The sequence below is a fragment of the Cherax quadricarinatus genome, chromosome 14 (assembly GCF_038502225.1).
Source record: "Cherax quadricarinatus isolate ZL_2023a chromosome 14, ASM3850222v1, whole genome shotgun sequence".
NCBI classification, from domain to species: domain Eukaryota; kingdom Metazoa; phylum Arthropoda; class Malacostraca; order Decapoda; family Parastacidae; genus Cherax; species Cherax quadricarinatus.
The window spans coordinates 2317448-2333570 of NC_091305.1; the positions used below are offsets into that span (position 1 = coordinate 2317448).

At 42.2% G+C, this 16123-nt stretch overlaps 1 long non-coding RNA gene across 1 annotated transcript in view; it reads right to left on the reverse strand.

Moving 5' to 3' along the window:
* Window positions 1-16123, reverse strand: part of LOC138852671 (uncharacterized) — a 96553-nt gene that overhangs the window by 25776 nt on the left and 54654 nt on the right. The gene's annotated exons all lie outside the window — the stretch shown is intronic.

The window sequence follows — 16123 nt, forward strand, 5'->3', positions numbered from 1 at the left end:
CCCTTAAACTCAAGTAGCCAATTATTTGATCATTCCTAAGTTGTTCCATTTTTTTCTGCAGCCTTATTGTATATTCAGTTAGTATTATTCTCATTATTTTGGCATGAAGAATATATACGAGTAATTTCCTGTTAATAGAGAGGTTAAATATACAAAGAACAATATTGGGCCCTATACAGATCCTTGTGAGACTCAGCTAGTTACACCCTCCCATCTTGATCTTTTATCCATTACAGTTACTCAGTTTATGCTGCTGCTAAGTACTCCCTGTATCCATTCAAATACCTTTCCTGTTAACCCAGCTTGATTTTCCCATTTGTTAAATAGTTTTCCAAGTTGTATCTTTAAAAATAAAAAAAGTTTGGTAGTATGCATTTCACCCCTCCCTCTTTCTGTTTTGAGAAAGTTGAGCTCTAGCTCGGGACCCTGCTTTCAAATAACTGACATAAAACAGCCCGTCATATCTATTTTTAAACCCTTTGTGTGCGCGCACGTGCATGCTTGTATGTAATTGCATTCACACAAGTAAATGGCATGTATGTAATCTTAAATATCTGGGTTTGAAGTTTAATGCTTCCTCATTCTTAAGCATTTAACATTTTGTATTTATTAGTTATTTATAAGCTGGCATTTTTTGTACATTATTTTATCAGATATTTTTGAAACCATACATGATGAATATCTGCCATGCATACAATTGAGAAATTTGTATTACTGTACTTCTTTTAGTAGAGCGTGTTTAATACTTCTAATTGATACCGAATCCATTATCTACCTTATTTTCATGTTTAATATTAATTCAGGGACTTTTAGAGAAGGTTTCTGTATGGCTAAAAAAAGGCATTTTGTAAGGAAGAGTTGTCAGGCACTTCCTAGTTTGAACACATCTTCCACTAGTTGACACAATCACTGCTGGCTCAGCACTGTTATTTTTGCCTCATGTCGACCATAGTTTTTGGTAGTGAAAGTCATGCAGTTAACAAATACATTATTGCCACATTGTTTACCATCCCCCTCAGATCCATGAAATATTTTGTATTTCTTGGCCCAACAATATTATTTAGTTGCTAAAACCCATTGACTGAATGTATGGGGAAGTATGGGAAACAGTCTACAAATTGATTTTATTTTTAATACATTAATATAAATTTATATTTACCTACTCGTGTATATTAGGAAAATTATGGATAACATATTGTAATACCCATCACAGTTTCAGAAAAATGTTAAGCAAAATATATGCAGTTATTACAAAAATATGATAAATTACAAAATTTTCTACAATATTTAAAAAATATCAAAACTTATTTGTATTAGTTGCCTCAAGAAAATGTATTGCATTATATGGATAATGAAATAAATTTCTCCAGTATTCCATGTCCAAATTATTGTTTCTTTAATCCTGTGATTTTTTTTTAAGTAATGCCTGATAATTTGCATGTATATTCACTACATGAACCTTAAGTGACAAATTATATTTTAGTTACAGTATTTAGTATTTATAAAGTATTCACAGGGAGCCATTCTTAATATAGAGCACATACCATTTGCATATTTGTACTTTCGCACATCCCTTCCTGTGGAGTTGTGTGACCCTCTTGTGTTTACTGCTTCAGTTGATTATAATACGGTGTGTAAGGCCCTGACATTTAAAGACGGTGTATTAATGCAGGTGAAGGGCTCTTGATTAATCTCACCCTTGATTGACCCTGATGCCTTCTTCCTCAGGCATTATACTAACTTTATGCCTTTTTATTGTCACATTCATGGAGAAGGGCTAAACCTTCAGGGGATCATATCAAGGTGAAGTGTATGGAAGAGACATTTTTAAAATAATTAAGGGTAAGACGAGGAGGTTTTAGGAAGGGTGGCTGTATGACCCTTGTGGGTTTAGCACTCAGTTATTGTAATAAAGTTGGTAGAATTACCAACAATATGTAAAGTAAAAGGACACAAGTGCAACTAATGTGACATTTTATTGTGGCAACGTTTCGCTCTCCAGGAGCTTCATCAAGCCATTACATTTGTCCAACCTATTTTTATGTTACCCAAGTAATAACTTTTATATCCTTTTACTCATGTACGAATTAATTGCTCTACCATATTGTATTACTACTACAACTTTTGTCACTACTACTACAACATCGAAATGGTACCTCACTAGTATCGCACCTCACTCTGAGCCTTTATATACCCTCTGTGTCCATGTATTGTTTGTAACAGCTTGACAAAGCTCCTGGAGAGTGAAACGTTGCCACAATAAAATGTCACATTAGTTGCACTTATGTCCTTTTACTTTACACTCAGTTATGATTATTACAATTTAGGAAGGCTAGGATGTGTAGACAAAGTGGTTACATTGAACAATATTTAGGAGGAGGTAAGGAAGTTTTCATTGCCTTTACAGATTTAGAAAAGCATATGGTAAGGTGGATAGGGGAGCAATGTGGCAGATGTTCCAAGTGTATGGAACAGGTGGTAGGTTATTTAAAGCAATTTTTGAGGATATGTGGCTCAATTTAGGGTATGTAGGAGAGAGGGAGATTATTTTCTTGTAAAAGTAGGCATTTGACAGGAATGTGTGTAAGTCACCATAGATGTTGAACATATTTATAGATCGAGTTTTAAAAGAAGTGAATGCTGTGTGTGGAGAGGTGTGGGATTAAAAGATAAATTATCTAATACAGCAGTGCTGTATGACCCCTATGGGTTTAGTGCTTAGTTATATCTAATACAAAGTGAAAGTTGTCACAGTTGCATTTTGCTGATGTGTGTTTGGAAGATTCCGAATGGAAGTTGCAAAGGTTGGAAGATGAGTTTTGGAGGGCGTGTAAAAGGATGAACTTAAAAGTGAATGTGGAAAAGAGTGAGATAATGAAAAATTAGATATCAGATTGGAAGGAGGGAGTATGGAGGAAGTGAATGTGTTCAGATATTTGGGAGTGGACTTGTCGGTGGATTATCTACGAACGATGAGAAGAACCATAAAACTGACAAGGAAAGAGAGATGGGTGGGGCTTGAGGCATCCGTGTAGACAAATAATTTTATCCATGGAGGTAAAAAGGGAAATGTACCAGAGTACAGTTCCTCCCCAACTTCCAACCTATGCGACTTTCATCCATCTTCACATTAGACCGAAAAATACACTAAATTAGAAAAATATATATATTTTTTCAACAAACTGGCCGTATTAACTTTGGTCATACATCCACCAGTGCCAGGGGCGGATGTATGACCGAGCCTAGGCTACATTTCATAGAGCATTTTTATTTGTGAAGCCTATGAATGATGCCTACAAGTAAGGAACATCAGTTTGTGAGTAATGAAATTTAAGGTAATAAAGCAGGTTGATAAAAAAAAAAATCATGACAAATTTATTAGGCTAAAAGAATGTTTCCAACATCTGTCCATTTCGAGATCCGACCAGTCGGAACGGAACCTGGACGCAAGTCGAGGAGGATCTATATAGTACTCACACGTGTATGGGCGTGTAGCATGAGTTTTAAATGTTCCAGTGAGGAGGAGGCTGGAGGCAGTGATGTCATGTTTGAGGGCAATGTATAGTGTAATTATACAGAAAATTCATAGTTTGGAGATAAGGAGGCATGGGGATACAAAAAGTATTCTCCAGAGGGCTGAGTAGAAGCTGTTGAGGTGGATTGGACATTCGGAGAGGATTAAGAAAAATAGAATAAATCTGTAGTAAAGGGAAGGAGGTGTAGGGGTCATCATTTGTGGGAGGAGAGTAAAGGAAGTTTTTGCATGTAAGGGCTTGGATATCCAGCAGGCATGTGCATGTTAAATAGAAGTGGAGGCAAGTAGCTTTTATGACAATGTGCTGTTTGAGTTTAAGCAAGGTAGCATTCATGAAGAGATTTAGGGAAACCGGTTAGCCAGACTTGAGTCCTGGAAGTGGGAAATATAGTGCCTACACTCTGAAGAGTGGGAATATGGCAGTACAATAATAGAGTAAGTAATGGTGAAGGTGTTTCTTCCTTTTCACGAAACCCTACCTTGGTGGGAGACTGCTGTGTGAAAAAAAAACAAATCTCCCTGGAATCAAGGCACCTCCCTAGCGGCGATCTCTGCATGTTTCAGTGCTTCTCCTCTTAAATAAAAATACGGTAAGCCCCTGACATTTTTACACGGTCTGCCCTCAGAAAATCCTGCTTTAATGCGGGTTCAAAACATGACATCATAGCCTGAAATTTATTTCCTGCCACATAGATCAAAGTAGCCGCACCATATGGTGTGACCTGTTTATAAAATAGAAAGGCTTAGTAATATTGATTTTTATAATCTGACCCAACCAGATTTAGTGCTTGTTTGTGAATATATTAATACTACTATTATTATAATCCCCTCAAGGAAGGTTCCTTATGCTGGTGAGGGGGCTCTTGATCTAGGGAACTGGATCTGTGCTCCAGTTCCCTGAATTAACCCTGATGAATACCTTCAATTCCCCCTCCCCCCACAGGCGCTGTATAATAATAAATAATACTATTATTTGCTGTGTGACCCTTGTGGGTTTAGCGCTTGGTTTTGATTATACTATTACTATTACTACTATTAATAACAGGAGTGTTGACTTCCAATATGCATCGAAATATATTGGAATATTAAAAGTATTTTATTATGGCAGTGTAGCAAGATATATAACGAGAATTTGAACTTTCTAAAATGTTAAAAAAAAAAAAAAAGTAATTTGGAGCATTTATGCAAATGTAAAATATCATTCATTCAGTAATACAGATGTTAGGAATATAGTATGAATTGTGTGGCCATAAGCACTTACTCAACGTTCTCCCCTAAATCCAATGCACAACTAGGGAGGCTGTATGACCTTTGTGGGTTTAGCGCTTAGGTTTGATTGTAGTAATAATAATAATAATAGCTAGGGGGCTTTTCCATGCAAATCCTCGTTGTTAGACATAAAACAATATCTGCCAATTTACGCACCATTTGCATAATTGGTTAAAAAAAATCCCGTAAGTTGATAAATGAGACACTTGTGCAATATTTGGGTATCTGTATTTTGGAAGCGTTTCGCCAAACAGTGGCTTCTCCAGTCCAATGCAGAGAAGAACGGTGGAAGATTAGGAGTTTGAGGTAATCAGTCCCTCAGCTGGAGTCGGTGTGTTCAGTCCGTCAGTCTTGAAAAAAATACAAACGTAAATTTTTCAAGGTGGACTGAACACATCAACTCCAGACTGAGGGACTAATTACTTCACACTTCTCACCTTCCACCTTCTATGTATTGGACTCAAGAAGCCACTGACTGGCGAAACGTTTCCAGAATAGTTACCAAAATGAAATGTTGCAGTTTGTCTCATTTACGTATCATCAAGGTACACAAAAATTTGATTTTGATTCGAGAATTTTACTTCGAGTTTCTGACAGGAGAAACTAAATTTGTTATGAATACCAGGGGGAAAAAAAAGGGACTACTAAAATTCCACTGAGCGAGCGTTGGCTTGCAGAGAGAATAACATGACAGATCCTCCATGTACGCCGAGCTTCATCAAGGTAATAATCTGTAAACTCGACCCTCGGTCAGAAATTCTTGAAGGTTTTCTTCCTGATTCTTCGTAGTCTGGGATGCTGTGGGCAGATTCAGTGCTGCCAGTTTCTTGATAAACCACACTGACGTTAGCCATTGTTTGGACAGTTTTTTGCAATCTTGTTCTTGTTTTTTGGAAGTATACGCAAAGCAGCAGTGCCATTATACCTCTCAGAGATGAAAAACGTGAGGAATGTTATGAAATGATGTAATGGTGATAAATCTAGAGGAGAGGATGGAGACTGTTGGTGGAGTAGCTGACGAAGCGATGGTTCCTCCCCAACATTCCTCACTAATTAACCGGCCAGCATCACAACTTCATTTCCACCCAGGCTTGCTTTATTGCTCTTCTATTTTCTCATCCTGTTCACTTCCCTTTTACTCTATCGGTCGCTCGTGATCCCGTTCTTGCTTTTCCTCCTCTTCACTCACAGGCGCTGATCAGCCCTTATGTTACTGAAATTCTCTGCAATGTACTTATGATCATGTTCTTAATTCAGCACATTATCTTCCATCTATGTCGTTTTTCGTTCTAAATCCTCCCGTGCCAAATAATATAAAAATATCTTTATTTCTACAAATACATGTACATGATATGCAGACCTATCTGACATCACTGACATATTACTATACAGAAAGCCGCTTGTTATGCAAAGCATTTCGGACAAATTAGGTTTTGTCCCAGGATGTGACCCACACCAGTCCACTAACACCCAGGTACCATTTTACTGACGGGTGAACATAGACAACCGGTGTAAACAAACACGTCCAATGTTTCTATCCTCGCCGGGAATCGATTCTGGACGTCACCGTGTGGAGCGAGAGCTTTTGCCACCAGGTCACGGGCTATCTCGATGTTATCTCTGCCTCTCATTACTTTGCGTGTAGTAATTATATCTCTAGCGTTTTGCCGATTTTATGTTTATTAAAGTCTTTTTTCAGATATTCTACCCTCGACCCTGAACGTTCAGTAGCGTGTACTTTGCTAGGTGTGTAGGCTACACACCAGTGTAAGTTTCAGATGATTACGTTTAACAGTCTTACACTACGATGTTGTGTGTATGCAACCGATCCCTCCTCAACTTTATTTCAGATTCCTGAAAGGGTTCAGCAAAAATAATTACTGGGGATACTTAGCAAAAACACTGTTCTCTCCTTTTTGTCAAGTCTCTGAAATCTTTGCCAATCCCTTTGCATACTCTCAAAATATTTGCCGTGAGTAGGTCACCATCTTTCTGTACTTGCAATAGATTATATTTCTTCCTGTTAATTTTGATGTGGTTGTGGGGTCTTTACGTGCAATGGTACGTCGCGTTGAAATTTTCTTTGTCTCTTTCGTGTTTCCTGTCTCCTATACTTTAATTTTTTTCTTTTTGGAATAGGTTATTTTAGTTTATTCTAGGCCCTTGTGTCTGGTAACTGAATCATCAGTTCTCCTTGTTTCCAGTCTTGACTGGGAACTTGTTGGGACAAGAACTCTGTTGAGAAAAAATCCACTCGAGTGTCACACTCACTTTTTTGGTCATTAAATTACCGGTTCTCGGATTTTTTGGGTGACGATGGCTATTTCTTATACGGCTCGCACACTGCAGTCATAACCCTGACTCTATCCCATTATTAACCCTCTTATTCCTCCATTGTTCACCATCTAGCATGCTGGTTTACTGCTAAGGTTATCATTGCTTTATATCTGTTGGAGATGAATTATTGTGAACTTTTAGACACTTCTAGTGTACCTACGAGATCGCCTTTTATTTTCTGAAATCTCTGCTGGAATCTTAGTTTGACGTCGTCTAAAACTTAGAGATATAGGAACCTGTCCCACTTGTTGAATAGTTTGCAAACGCGAATAACATTATCAGCTTCCTCTAATTCTCTGTAGTTAGTAGTAATTAGGAGAGTATAACAAAAGGCTCTCTCTCCCAGCCCTTAAGACACACTGCCAACTTGAAAAAAAGCGGTGGGTGAGCTATTTCCATGACGTATAAAAAAAGTGCAGTGAAGCAGAGAATCTACTGATTTCATTAGAGAGCGAGAGAGCGAGAGAGAGAAATGTGAAAAAAGGGAAGGATAGATGTGCTGACTGATGCCAGCACTTTCCCTGATAGGTTGCCAGGAACGAGCATTACGTCTCAGATAGTTTAAATGTTCCCTCCAAGACTTGGGCATATACTAGTGCATCTCCATTTATTCCGGCGTCAGCATCTTGGATACGCCATTAATGTTACGTAGGGACGGGAAGCAGATATTTCCCTCGCACCCATGTAATTTTCACCAGCTTCTACAACGGTAGGTTCCTCTTCCAGGATCTTCCGCCAACCTACCCACCATATTCCGCCCGACCCCTTCCGCCCACCGCCCACCGCCCCGCCATCAAACCGCCTCATCCTTCTTTCACTTAAACCTATTATATCCGACTCATTAGTTTATTCGCCCGAGTGAATTCAATTACACAGAGTGTGGAGCGCAACACCCGAAGAGCATCATGGCCGACTCTGAGTGGGCGAGTCAGTGGGTAAATTGCATACAACGCTCTTAAAACACTAAGTGTATGAATCGTCGTCCAGAGAAGTTGATACTTAACTAATCTGGTTAGAGGAAACTTAAATTTATGCGGAAAATTGTAGCCCAGTTACTTTTTTTATATAATTCCAGGTGTTACGAGTCGAGTGTAACTTCTACCACTGAAGCCCAGTGTTACAATGTTCGGCTAACAACAGAAAATTTTCAGGATTCGATTCCTGGGCTAAGCGAGAAGTAGGGACAAATTCTCTATGTAATTCACGAAATCGTAATAATACGATGGTAAACAAACCACGAAGACTTAGGACTCATTCACCATGGGTTCAAATCTCATCCAATCTCTCTTTCGTGGGTCGACGCTTTGCAGGGGATCAGCGAGTGACGCCTCTCAGGGGATCAGCGAGTAACGCCTCCCAGGGGATCAGCGAGTAACGCCTCCCAGGGGATCAGCGAGTAACGCCTCCCAGGGGGATCAGCGAGTAACGCCTCCCAGGGGGATCAGCGAGGAACGCCTCCCAGGGGGATCAGCGTGGAACGCCTCCCAGGGGGATCAGCGAGTAACGCCTCCCAGGGGGATCAGCGAGTAACGCCTCCCAGGGGGATCAGCGAGTAACGCCTCCCAGGGGGATCAGCGAGTAACGCCTCTCAGGGGGATCAGCGAGTAACGCCTCGCAGGGGGATCAGCGAGTAACGCCTCCCAGGGGGATCAGCGAGTAACGCCTCCCAGGGGGATCAGCGAGTAACGCCTCTCAGGGGGATCAGCGAGTAACGCCTCTCAGGGGGATCAGCGAGTAACGCCTCTCAGGGGGATCAGCGAGTAACGCCTCTCAGGGGGATCAGCGAGTAACGCCTCTCAGGGGGAGCAGCGAGTAACGCCTCTCAGGGGGATCAGCGAGTAACGCCTCTCAGGGGGATCAGCGAGTAGCGCCTCTCAGGGGGATCAGCGAGTAGCGCCTCTCAGGGGGATCAGCGAGTAGCGCCTCTCAGGGGGATCAGCGAGTAGCGCCTCTCAGGGGATCAGCGAGTAACCACAAGAGAGTTGTCATAATAAACTAGGGTGACCCGAGCAACGCTAATCTAGGTGCATCTGGCTCGCTGCACGACCCTAGAATGGTATCCCCGTATTGCATATTATTACATTCCAGGGAGGGGGAGCGCCAAATCCGTAGGAATCGTACAGCGCTTAGGAGAATGGGAGGCCTTCAGGTCTGATCCAACCCCAAGTTTGACGTATTTCAATAACACTGGCAAATTGGCACTTGCACAACCCAAATTTAATGCAAAATTACTTCCGATTGAGACACAATGTGCCTGACTCACGAAATCGTAATGACACTATTGCAAACAAACAATACCACGGGCGGGATTTGAACCCGCTGTCAGAGAGTCCCACCCGCCTCTGTGGGATACGGCCGGTTCGCTGAAAAAAATATGGTTGCTTCTGTCTGTGATACCTCTACATATTCAGAGTGAGAAAATGTCATTTTCCAGCCAATAGTGTGACATGTCAGCCGTAAAGATAATTCCCATATAACTCTAGACCTGCTGGAAGGAAACCTGCAGATCTTTCGTAGATACCGGGCCTTTCCTGAAATCTTTGACGATATCATGTTACTCAAGTCTCTACACTCAGGTTTGAACATTTCATTACCTTTTTTCAGAAACCCATCCCACTAACCACTACCTCTAACATTTCTCTACACCTCCGTGTTGTATGACCCATCGAGTTTAACGGTTATTTCTTTAACACGAGTGATGGGCGTGTTATATAAACGTAAATCTATGCTCTGACCTTGTAAAATGCCACGTTGATCAGTGTAGTGTGTCATACATACATAAGTCTGGCCAAATAGGTAAAACTTGTCGAATAAGGCAAGCGAAAATTTGTGTATACAATAATTTCGCAAAAATCATTCGGAACCTAACGAAAAATATATATTTCACTGTTTATTATTAAATTGTTAACTTATCTAAAATATATTTAGTTGGCTCAGAAAGGACTTAATATTGAGTTCTTGCTAATTGACTCGTTTTACCTATTTGGCACGACATTATATATATATTATTTTTTTTATTAACACACTGGCCGATTCCCACCAAGGCAGGGTGGCCCGAAAAAAAAACTTTCACCATCATTCACTCCATCACTGTCTTGCCAGAAGGATGCTTTACACTACAGTTTTTAAACTGCAACATTAACACCCCTCCTTCAGAGTGCAGACACTGTACTTCCCATCTCCAGGACTCAAGTCCTGGAGATGGGCGATCTTAACTATGCAAGACAAGCCACCGGGGTAGGATGGGATGGAATCTTCAGCTGGAATCTAGGCTGGAATACTGCTGTACATTAACATCTCCATTCAAAGCAGGTGAAATCGCAGATCTAGAGAGTGTACAGAGATCCTTTACTGCACGTATAAGTTCTGTCAAGCACCTTAACTACTGGGAACGCTTGGAAGCACTTGACTTGTACTCGTTGGAACGCAGGAGGGAGAGATATATCATAATCTACACTTGGAAAATCTTGGAAGGAATGGTCCCAAATCTGCACACAGAAATCACTCCCTACGAAAGTAAAAGACTGGGCAGGCGATGCAAAATGCCCCCAATAAAAAGTAGGGGCGCCATTGGTACACTAAGAGAAAACACCATAAGTGTCCGGGGCCCAAGACTGTTCAACAGCCTCCCATCAAGCATTAGGGGAATTGTCAATAAACCCCTGGCTGCCTTCAAGAGAGAGCTGGACAGATACCTAAAGTCAGCCGGATCAGCCGGGCTGTGGCTCGTACGTTGGACTGCGTGCGGCCAGCAGTAACAGCCTAGTTGATCAGGCCCTGATCCATCGGGAGGCCTGGTCATGGACCGGGCCGCGGGGGCGTTGATCCCCGGAATAACCTCTAGGTAACCTCCAGGTAACCCCCTGTGGTTTGTCTTGCACGCGCGCACACACACACACTCGGGAACCGTGCCTCAGGAGCCGTGCCTCGGGAGCCGTGCCTCGGGAGCCATGCCTCGGGAGCCATGCCTCGGGAGCCATGCCTCGGGAGCCATGCCTCGGGAGCCATGCCTCGGGAGCCATGCCTCGGGAGCCATGCCTCGGGAGCCATGCCTCGGGAACCGTGCCTCGGGAGAGTTACTGCCACAATACACCAGTAAGAAGATTCACAATACTCAGTACAGCAGCTCGAGGCGGAGGATAATATGACTCTGGGAATATTATGAGACGTTTTGCTTATTCCGTCCGGGCGCCGAGCTGAGGTGGTGTTGAATGTGGCTAATTTTCTAATACACGTGAGCCGCTTTTCAACATAATCTTGGATTCTTTAGGATTCTAAGAGACGAGTTCGCAGAGCGCGGAATGCGTTACTGAATGCGGCAATGTAAGGCAGTACTGCCATTAAAGTTAAGAATCAGGTGGGGGTGTCCAATGACGCAGCTTAAGTTTCATACATTATATCAAGACAACATGAAACGTAAATTGAATTTACGTGTTATTGTGTTAACTGATTCACTAAATTCAGCATCGACATAGTGACTTGTACTTCTTATTAAAGCCGTGTCTGAGCACTGGAGCCAGTAGTCAATGAGCCCGTGTATTCACAGAACTAGAGTCACTGTCACAAACAACTTAAATGAAGTGTATCTCCTTTCGTTAAAGCATACACAATCACTTCGAATAAGTAAAATCGAGAATATAAATCACTTTGTTTACATACGCACAGTGATCTATATATAATAATTTCAATGACAGATCGTTCAAAGAACAAACAAGTGAAATTAGTAGAAATTAGGAGAATATAATAAAAGGTAGAGTATAACAGAAGTGCCGGTGATACTACTACAACAACAACAACTACTACTACTATTACTACAACAACTACTACTACTACTAATAATAACAATAGTGTGTAGCATGTGCCAAATAATTCATTTTTAATGCTTAAACTTTTTATAAAATTTATTTCAACTTCACAGAACAAATACCAGTGGAAGTGTTGTTGGCAATTATGGTATTCGACAGCTTAATTAATATTTCCCAGCGTCAATCCCAATACCAGTGTAAGCGTCGGATACACTGCCATCATCTGGTATGGGAATCATCTACTACCATGATGGAGGGGATGGGGGGAAGGGGGCTCAGCTAAGGCTCTTGACGCCTTTGATATGGAAATTGAAGCCTATACAGCTCTTCCACATATATAATCAGCTTAAAGCCGGGTGACCCAGGCGAGAGATGGGATCCCCGCGGTGCTTTCTTCTACGTATGGACTCTCTTTCTGTTTACCACTGACTGGAAGAGTCGAGAAGCTAAATTGAAGCTGACCGGACGAAGAATTAGATGGTCTGAAGGAAGCCGAATGAGATCACCAGTCTTTATTAGACAAATGAAACAGTAGCAAATAGAACTAAGCCAACTCGGGGGCCGTGCCTCCGGAGGGTTACTGCCACAGTACACTATGAAGATCCACATCCGCTGTACCTAATCTTAGCCTTACCCTAACCCAAAATCCAATTTAAACCTCAGCCTAGCCAGAATCTAGCATAACCTACACCTACACTAACAAGTTAACAGTAATTCTCTCAACATATTCATGAACTATCAGAAATTTCCTCTCACGAAGGGGCACTTGATAGATCATTTTAACTTTTCTAGCACGTTTAATATAAAGCAAACAGGAATTCTCTCGTGCTACGAAAATTTTTGAGCAAAGATATATGTTCAAACTTCTTGGCTAAATCTGTGAATTTAGATTCAGGCGGTTATACTCGCATTAAGCTAAAGTTTTGAGAGAAAAAGTAGAGGCCTGTGTCAGAGGTGGCGATGAAACAGTGTTCAGAAAATCGTATTATGGAGATTTTAGTCTTCAGAATTCGTTCGGGTTAAGTCGGATTAAATACTGCAACGTGGTAGGCATCCTTCGGTAATTAATCATTTCCCCTTCCATGTTAATCTCTAAATGTACTTTATATGTACTGGTTATTTTTATCTACTTTTGTCTGTTCATTATTTTGGTCTCTCCATGATAGTGCCTACGTTTTTCCTCTCCATATCTCCTCATCGCTTCCCCTCTAAAGGTGATATATATACATACATACATATATAATATATATATATATATATATAACCACGTCAGTTATCAAGGCAGTGCGCAACTACCCAAGAACGGATAACTGTGTCCCTCTGCCCTATCATCGCAGGAATCAAAGAGGCAGACCCAAGAAAAGTCCTACTGAAAACGAGAAAATCTGCGCACAGGTTAGCAAAAAAATTGAAGAAGGTAACACAGTGGGAGCAATAAGAATAATTACAAGTGACGACACTGTAGCCCCCAAGGATGAGACCACGGCCCAAGCACTAAGAGACAAGCATCCAACCAGGGACACCATAGCCATCAACGACAACCCTGAGGAAGACCCCATCACTGAACAATTAATTTTGCCAGAATCGGAAGTCTATAAGGCGATCATGTCATTTCCAGCAGGATCTGCAGGAGGTTACACTGGAATTCGACCTCAGCACCTCAAAGAGATGGTAAATCCAGTACTCGGTGAATCTGCATCAATTCTTCTCACCGAGTTAACAACTTTCGTCAACAATTGCCTGGCTGGGCGAATCCCAGAAGAAATTAAACCTTTCTTTTTTGGAGCCTCACTATGTGCTTTGAAGAAGAGGGATGGGGGAATCAGACCCATTGCAGTTGGAAACACTCTTCGCCGTCTTGTTGCCAAAGCAGCAGTGAGAAACATTCGCCTAGAAGCTGCCACTTTACTCCAGCCACACCAACTGGGCTTTGGGGTCTCTCAAGGCAGTGAAGCTGCAGTTCATGCGGCAAGGGCCTACATCAGGGACCTACCAGAAGACAAGGCTAGTCAAACTTGATTTTAGAAATGCCTTTAATATGGTGAAGAGAGATGCTGTTTTGCCAGCTGTTCGGGTTCAGTTCCCCAGTCTCTTTCCCTTCATTTCAGCCGGCTACAGCAAACCCTCAATTCTTTTGTTTGGAGAACATGAAATTCAATCATCAGAGGGTGTTCAGCAGGGTGACCCACTGGCTCCACTTCTCTTCTGCTTGGCAGTAAGAGAACTAACTTCCAGCCTACGCAGTGAGCTCAATATCTGGTACCTGGATGACGGCACTCTGGCAGGTGAAAACACAGGGAGAAGACTTGGGACTCATTCTCAATCCCTCCAAGTGTGAAATCATCACAGCGAACCAGGAAATAATCAATGCTGTGCGAAGAATCCTCCCGGAAGTCTCAACTACAACTCCGTCCAACAGTACCCTCTTGGGGGCACCGCTGGGTCACCAGGCCATCGATACTGTCCTCAGGGACAAATTGAATGACCTGATGAGAATGGAGGAGAGAATAAGCGATCTTGATGCCCATTATGCTCTGTATCTCCTCACAAGGTGTCTTACTATGCCAAGACTCGCTTACTTCTTGAGGTGTGCACCCTCTTTTGACAACCCAACACTCGATGAATATGACACACACCTGAGATCAACTTTTAAGAAGGCACTGAACCTGTCACTAGAGGATGAGCAATGGGATCAGGCAACCCTCCCAGTGCGACTGGGAGGTATAGGGGTGCGTAAAGCAACGCATGTTGCTTTACCTGCTTTTCTGTCTTCGTGTTTGGCTTCCAGTGCATTAGTCAAGAAGATATTGCCCGAACGCTTGAGAGACTTGGTAGGAACTCAAGACCCCAGGTTTACTGAAGCAGCGATTCGGTGGGACACCCTTACAGACTCCTCCAGTAGACCAGCTCCTCCCAAACAGCACAAACAGTCCCACTGGGACAAACCGATCATGGAAAAAATCGCCAACACAATGCTCTCCAATGCTTCAGGAAAGAACAAAGCTCGTCTCCTGGCAGTGAAGGCACCACACTCAGGAGATTTCCTGTTAGCTGTTCCCAATTCCTCCCTGGGCACCCGTCTCGACCCACAGGCCATTCGGATTGGTGTTGCTCTTCGCCTAGCCGCCCCCATCCTCACCGAACATAGGTGTATTTGCGGCAGGGCGACAGCTGATCAATTCGGACTTCATGGTCTCGTGTGCCACACAGCAGAAGGGAAGTATGCCAGACATGAGGAGATCAATGACATCATAAAGAGAAGCCTCGCCACAGCCCGTTGCCCAGCTCAACGGGAACCCCAAGTACAGAGGTCTGATGGAAGTCAAAAGCGTCCTGATGGAGCCACTATGCTACCCTGGAAGGATGGAAAGCAGATTGCCTGGGACTACACCTGTGCTGCCACATTGGCAGACACCTACTTGCCATACTCTGTAGTGGAAGGGGGTGGAGCTGCCAGCCACAGAGAGACCCAGAAGATCCGAAAATATGAAGACCTTCCCCTTTGCTATAACTTCATTCCAATAGGGTCGGAGACCCTTGGAGCATGGGGCAAGTGTGCTCTAAAGTTCTTCAAAGAGCTGGGTGAAAAGCTCATCATAGAAACCAAGGACCACAGGGCGACCAGCTTCCTCTTTCAGAGACTCAGTGTTGCGATCCAGAGAGGAAATGCCTGCAGCATTCTGGGCACGCGGCCCACCGCAGGGGAGCTGGACGAAGTATTCGAGATGTAGCTCTGAGTTACCTATGTTGTTTTACTTTCTGATGTATTTTTGTGAATGTTTGTCCAATGTATTTTGTCTTTAAATAAAACATACCTGAAATATAGGGGGTGGTAGGAGAAAATTCTCAAACAGCTTCAGGGAGAACCTTGAGTTTTCCTGAAGCAAGTTTATTCTTTTCTCTGAGGATGAGGGTCCCTATGACAGTTCTAGAGGTGGTACCTCCCTATATTTATATATATATATATATATATATATATATATATATATATATATATATATATATATATATATATATATATATATATATATATATATATATATATATATATATGCGCAACACTTTTTCAAGAACTTGCAATAGTGGTGGAAAGGAATGGAGATTAGCCCAGAAATTAGAACTTTTCGTCTCTCCAGTGACTTGTCTCAGGGCAGACGTGTGGGTGTTCCCACAACTC